Source organism: Pygoscelis adeliae, unplaced genomic scaffold, assembly GCF_000699105.1.
Source record: "Pygoscelis adeliae isolate BGI_AS28 unplaced genomic scaffold, ASM69910v1 Scaffold138, whole genome shotgun sequence".
NCBI lineage: Eukaryota > Metazoa > Chordata > Aves > Sphenisciformes > Spheniscidae > Pygoscelis > Pygoscelis adeliae.
The window spans coordinates 321,295-328,194 of record NW_008825265.1 but is presented as its reverse complement, the minus strand read 5'-3'; the positions used below and the strand labels follow the sequence as shown (position 1 = coordinate 328,194).

Sequence of the window (6,900 nt, the reverse complement as noted above, 5' to 3'; positions counted from 1 at the left end):
AATCTCCAAATATATGTAGCCAAAAAACGTTTTGTTTCTCAGGGCATCAAGTTGTCAGCAGAGGTCAAACCATTTGTTCCAAAACATGCGGCGGTAACTGTGGCATGGTCAGAACCCTCAGAAGCATGTGTCTTTCCTAGGTACTTAACTACATGCTACCCATTTGTTCAGGAACCATCTTTGGATAAGTATGTATATTTTCTGAATCTTATTTCTTGGGGGCTTTTAACCTTCCGCTTTCGGACGTTGAATACTCTTATGAAGTCAAAGCTCTGATACATTAATACTCTAACTGTAGAAACACTTGTGCGTTGTCTTTGTGATTTAAGTTTTTGCATTTATGTTCTTTGGGCATATATCAGTGTTCCCTTGTCTCTTGCTCCCAAGGGCCTGTATTGTTACAGAGCGTTAAGGAGGATTTGTTGGTCTGTAATGATTGACTGGCTCATTTGTGCTTTGGAAGGAGCTGAATCCAGTCCTTGGGTGAAAGAATGGTTGTGTTATGACAAGGCTGGGGTAAATATAGTCATATAAAAGGAAGAGGAAGATCCTCCGAGAAGGTTTCTCATGCTGTCAAACATTTAAATAATGTATAGGGCTCCTCTTGGATCTCCTCTCCACAACCCGTGCATCCCCAGAAGGGCAGTTTTGATAAGAATGCTACAGGTTTCTAAAAGTTTTTTGCCGGTAAGGCCTGGAAAAAAAACCATTCGTGGTAGTCTTTTATAGAAGTATTGTTAACCCCAGAGCAAACTAGAAAAAAGCCTACATAGTAGGATAGGAAATAATTGAGTCTTGTAAGAATCTTGTGACGTTACATAGTTCTATAGTTGCTTCTCAGAACTCTAAGCATTGGATTGATTTTGCAATTACTGTGAAGTTATTGGTGCGTCCTAACAAGTTCAGTTAGAGCCTTAGCGAACACATTCATTGTAGGCCTTCATTTTATCCTACAGGAAATCTCAGTATTTTCAACCCATTTTCATTTGTAATAGAAATTTTAACACTGAGGTGAGTATAGCCTGACCTATGCATTAGAAAAATCACAGCATTAGGATTAAATCAATTAGCATTAAAAAAAAACCCAGCAGACAGGAGCAATATTCTGATGAATGTTTTGCCTTGTTGGGACTGAGCCATAGTTATTTCTTTGGCTCTCATTTGTTGCTTCTCTTCTCTGTGGGTAAACCATGATTGTAAGAGTTGTTTTGACTACAGTCTATCAGAATTGCAACAGGCAGTAAGAAATGTGTTATCTGAATTCTCTTGTTCTGGTGGAAAAGTTTCTCTGGTTTTCATTATCTACCCAAGATTCAGAGGTTGGCCACTTCATGGTGACCAGCTTTAAAGACTAAATGCAACTTTCTTAAGCTGAGAAATTTCCTTTCTCCCTAATCAAACTTGGATCTCGGCATATAGTTTCTGTACAAAGTGTAGGAGGAAATTGGAAGGCAACTTTGAGTGTACATTTGAAGGAAAAAGGCATGCCCCAGACATGTTGTGTTTTCATAAACTGTGATGGTTAAATGAAGGTCAGTTAATTATTGTCTTACAATTCTGTATTGTATTTCATACACGTCTTATACCCCATAAGATGCTATAGTCCTACTTTGTTATTATGGCATTTTAAGATGGGTTTTACTCTTTAATGTTTGTATTTTTGCAGACAAGTATGTAATGCATGTCATGTAGTTATACAGTGCTTTTGGTTTGTTTCACAAAAAAAAGCCTACCAAAAATAAGTACGAAGAATCTTGATAACCTTAAACAGAAATGAGGACTATAACTGCAAAACAGACTAGCTTTGAAACTTGGAAACGGATAACATCTGTGTTTTAAAATATTGGCTAAACTGCACGGTTTCCCAAAACCAAATTAATTATTTTTAAAGCAGTCTATAACAGTGACTAAATACTTAATTGAAGTAACATGGAATAGGTTTTTTTTTGAAATATAGCTTTCTTGTTAAACAAATTCTTCAGCCAGGGAATGATATGTTTATCTAGGCAACAAGTATATGCTGAAGATTTGCCCCGGGATGACTTCTCATCTCTTTCTCAATGTCCATCACATAGTGTTCTGGGAGATCCTGCCTTCTGTGAATACTCCAGCTGCTCTTACTCACCTGATGTTGTTTCAAATGTATATCCAGTAGCTGGCTCACAGTATCATGCTAACAACTCAACACACTATAATGGTTCAGGAATAGTCAGTGAATCTGCTGAGCAAACGTATCCAATCAGACAAGAAAGTAAGAATCTTTCAAAGGTGAGCAAATACATGTTTTTTTTAAAATTAAAATTAAATTCTTATTTTAAATCAATCTTTCTAAATGTTTGGTTCATTTTTTAAAGTGAATGATCACTCTCTGTTCTTGTAGTAATAATGAATGACATTTACAAAGGATGATAGTAATGTGCCCAACTTCAGATTTCAGAAAAGTTCACAGAATTCTACAGTTCACATTAATACAGTTTTTCAAGCAGTATTTTTGGAACATGAGGGGAATTTAATTCTTCTTCCTCAGAAAGCAGCATCTGAAACAAGAGAAAAAAGAGATCATTCATTTGTGAACTATGCTTTCCTATGTTCACTAGGCTTGGGGGGAGGGGGGAAGGGCTTTTTTTGAGCCCAGTGGCAGCTCATGTGAACCTGAGTTAAGAGAGACTGGGCGGCTGTAATCAGCTATGTGGATGATAAGTGATGAGACCACATCTGTTGTTGAAGGATTTCCAAGACTTCCTACAAGTAGAAAACAATCCACAAGAGAGTAGGAACTTGTGTTGTTGTGGAGAGGGAAGAAAGGTTCATGTTAGAAATGTTCTCTTTCAATCAAAAGTAAAACACATTCGGTAAACATCTTCTGTCATTTTTTTGTGTGTGTCTGTTTGGGTTAAGTTTCCCGAAACTTGGATAATATTTTCAAGCAAAAAACAGACAAACTCCTCAAAATATAAAAATCAGGATAAAAAAAAAAGTATTATTAACCCCTTTCCCTCTGTGGTTAGACATTCTGTCTCTTGGATTTGTAAGGCTGTTGCTGTTTCCAGCAGGTTCAAGTAATCGGTTCTCCAGTCACATCCTTCTGGTAGACCTTACTCCCTAGGCAGAGACCTGGTAACTTCACTGTGGTCAAGCCTGTGTAGAGGAATTTGTAAGATTAGGTCCTAAGCATGCGTTACTAGACATAAGAGACAAAGGCTAGAGACCTAAAATTAGTAGTTTTCTTGCTGAGAGAAAAATTAAACAGTGACGCTGTCTGGGGAGATTATTAGTTCAGTGTTAGCACAGGTGATGTAATATGAAGAAACTTAGTTTAGCTTCCAGGAGGAGTTTTGTGATCTTTATTGGGCTGTGTACTGTTTGACAGTCTTTTTGTCATTGTTCCCTGTCATTTATTTTTTTGTGAGCTTGAAGAGAAATGATTGATATTTGCAGCTTTGCATTAATTTGATCAGATCTCTTGAAGCTTTAACAATTTATCTTTGGAGGTCAGGAAATGCCTTGTACTACCACCCAAGAAGATAATGTTGCTGCCAGATGTACTTTGAATTTAGTCCAGCATCCTGTAATCAGAAAGAGTTAAGCCACTCATCCAGGCTGATACAGTATACTTTACATAGATGCAAGCCTAGTGCTTGTTCCTTGCCTGCCGTACTGATTCCTGAGCCCAGAGCTGCCAAACTATGTTTCTTGTGAGAATCGCAAGGCTGTCAGGACTTTACAGTATAGATGAATGTGTTTCCTTTACTGGGATCATATAGGTGTACCTTTTCGAATTACTTTCTGTCTGTTCCAAGTGTTTTGCATGTTGTGACATCAGTCTGGCCTAGTTTTGCCCATAATACGTAGTTTGGTCAAAAAATTGGAATGCTTTTAAGATTTTAGCCCTGTTCTAGAAGAAACTCAGTTTTAGAAAATCAGACTGGATGATTTAAGACCAAACCATTGGAAATGCTCTGAGATCTTAAAAGTACAGTTGTCTAGAAACATATGGAATAATCCCTCTTAGTTGGGCTATAATATGTGCTAAAAATAGCACAGTTGACAAGGTAGTTAAAATTAAATAACAAATCTCTAACTGGCTGTTCCTGGTTTTATTGGTTATTTGTGGTTATGGTATACCAACTGTTTACGTTGTATTAACTTGATGGTCAAGCTCCAGATGCAGAGGTAGTTAACTGTAACTCAAGGCAAACTTGATGATTTTACAAAGTTCAAGTAAAATCAACTAAATATGTCACAAATGCTTGCAGCAGAGGAGATCAAAAGAGGGTGAGAAAAAATTAGACAAGAAAAGGCATGATGGAGATGACTCTTCTGTCAGAATTGTGAACAGGACTTCATTCCAGACCTCCGCATGCAGCAGAGATTCCGTGAAGCCAGGTACAAATGTGTTGTTTGGTTAGAAATACATCGAATAGACGTAAAATGGTTGACTGTGCTATAGCCTCCAGTTTGTGACCATGTTTCTAAATCCAGAATAATTAAGGAACAGGATTTCTTTCCTGTGTGACTTTTTGACAAGGAATGATGACTTAATGTCTTTTTGCTGATCAAACAAATCCATGTAAACTGATATGAAAAATTTCCTAAGCAACCATCTGAATTTGCAGTCGCTTGTTGAGTCAGTGTTGTGTATACACGTTGGTTATAATTGCTAGGTTGTTTTTTTAATATGAGCTATGTGTAGCAGTAGTTCTTGTGACGATTACTGTTGTTATGTCAACTAATGTACTATAAAACATACCTAGAAATGATCACAAGCAAGTTTAATTATTTAGATTTTACATGCTTTATTCAGACAGGTTCAATAAAACTACAAACAAGAAGTCAACTCAAACTCCAAAACCAGAGTCTCTTCCTGTACCCACATTTGAAGCTACCATTCTGGATTTCCGCAAGTCACAGGGTTTGGGAAGCAGTGAGATATTGAATGTACAGCATAAAATTGGACCAATATGTTCAGCGGAAAGTAACATTACGTGCCTTAGTCAACCACAGGTGTCTCTTTTGTTGAACACAGAGGTTAGCTGATGCTTTCATGTTGCAGAACTCATAAAAATAAAACTTGTATAAAGTTCAAGCATTTCTAAATGCAAGTATTTTGCATTTAGTATGGTAGTTTAAGACCTGTTTAAGTACCTTGCAAGCAAGAAGTTTCATAGCCAGAGGTTCTTTTTGTAGATGGTGGTGTCAGTGCTTGCTGTCTCCTCTTTCACCTTTTCTCACTATTCTTTCCTTGTCTGTGCTGCCAGTAGATAGGGGAAGGCCAAGTACTGTTAGAACTTAGATTGGTACAGCTATGGTCTAGACTTCTAGCTTGCCTATACAGAGCACATATGTTCCTGAGGTGTCTCACCAGCTTCTTGTTTTCTCTCGCACCTGGAAATAATAGGTAAGCAGTCACTTATCCAATAGTTTTAACAGGTTAAAAAACAAAAGTCTGGAATATTGTACTTAATTGCTTTGTGCTAAAGGATAAAAATAAGAAACTGAATTCCAGGAGGAGGAAAAAATATTAAGATGTAAGCATTTAACTTTATTCTTCTTCTTGATTTTTTTGGTTCCCTCTTTGTTAGTAAATACAATACTGACACATTCAACAGCATGTCACGTATATTGAATCAGAGTTTTCAACAGTGATTAAAGATTAATAATTTTGAAGGATCCAAACAGCATAATGTTTCCAGTGCCTGTCAGTGGAAAACTGACTGTGGTGGGAAAAAAAGACCTTTCTGCTTTCACTTGAGTTTCTTTTTTCATTGCTTGTTTGAGTTTGATGATGGACTTTGTTTTTAATGTACTTGGAACATTAAAATTTTTTCTTGTTCATTCTTAGAATCATTGTTTGGATGCTTTTGTAAAATGTAAGAAGGCATCATCTTGCTTGTACAGCAGTGGAGAGGCATCTGCTTATATTTTGTAATGCTGTAGAGTCGGAATGATGGTCCCACTAAGAAAAGCAACAAAAAAAGTCAGGCTACAAAATTCCCCACACATTTATCTGTGCACAGGTTGAGGATTTTTTAATTTATGGGGTTTTTTATGTTTAGTTCTGTTTAGGTCAGTGATTTTATTCCTACTTTTATGATACTTGACTGTCTATTTTACAGGAAGATACTTCTGCGGAAGGCAAAGCTTCATCAAAAAATTTAGATGAAACAGTAGCCAGCTTAATTCCCTCTTCATTTGATGGTAGAGGTAAGTGCTTCAGACCAATTATTTCCCTGTATTGTAACTGCTTGCATCGCATAAATTTGGAAAACTAAAGTGTTCTTAGGAGCTGTTGATGTGTAAAGTAAAAAAGGAATTAAACAGCAAGCTCATGACAAGAGGAAAAAACCAAACAAATAAAGCTGTATCAGGTTCTTTCAAATGAGATGACCACTTATAGCTCATTCTTGCTTATATCATCTGCTTCGTCAGCAGATCAAAACTGGGATTATCTTCTCTGTTGTTTCATTGATGCTCAAGGGCAAATACTGCTGTAGTTGCCTCCCATGTTGTTTAAGAGGAGAGAAAGTAATGCATATTCATTATTGGAAGTCTGTTGAGTCATTTTCAGATTTCTTCCAAGAATAAATGAGAGGTAAATATTGGATCATTCTTGATAAGCAGATTTGTTTTAAATAGCTGGCAGTCTAGAGTCTAGTATCTACCTAAAAATTCTGTGGCATATGTTATTTTTGTCAAGTCTGTTAAACAGAGAAGGATAGCTGTGGAGAACTGTGATGCTGAAATATCCCCTTTTTTTGTTTTGTTTACCTGTTGTCTGGCTGTGGGGATGCAGAACTTTTTTTTTTTTTTTTTAATTGCCACAACTATCAAGTGGCTACTTTCAAGTAAGTAAGTATTTAAATTTAATTTAAATTTAATTGAAATACTTAAATCCAGAAT

At 36.5% G+C, this 6,900-nt stretch overlaps 1 protein-coding gene across 1 annotated transcript in view; it reads left to right on the top strand.

Annotated features, from left to right (window-relative positions):
- SECISBP2 (SECIS binding protein 2) overlaps window positions 1–6,900 on the top strand; it is a 27,809-nt gene continuing 20,909 nt past the window's right edge. The window contains exons 1-5 of the mRNA XM_009329599.1: window positions 1–188; window positions 2,076–2,268; window positions 4,257–4,386; window positions 4,805–5,028; window positions 6,117–6,204. The gene's annotated coding sequence lies outside the window, so the exon portion shown is untranslated. The remainder of the gene's footprint in view (window positions 189–2,075; window positions 2,269–4,256; window positions 4,387–4,804; window positions 5,029–6,116; window positions 6,205–6,900) is intronic.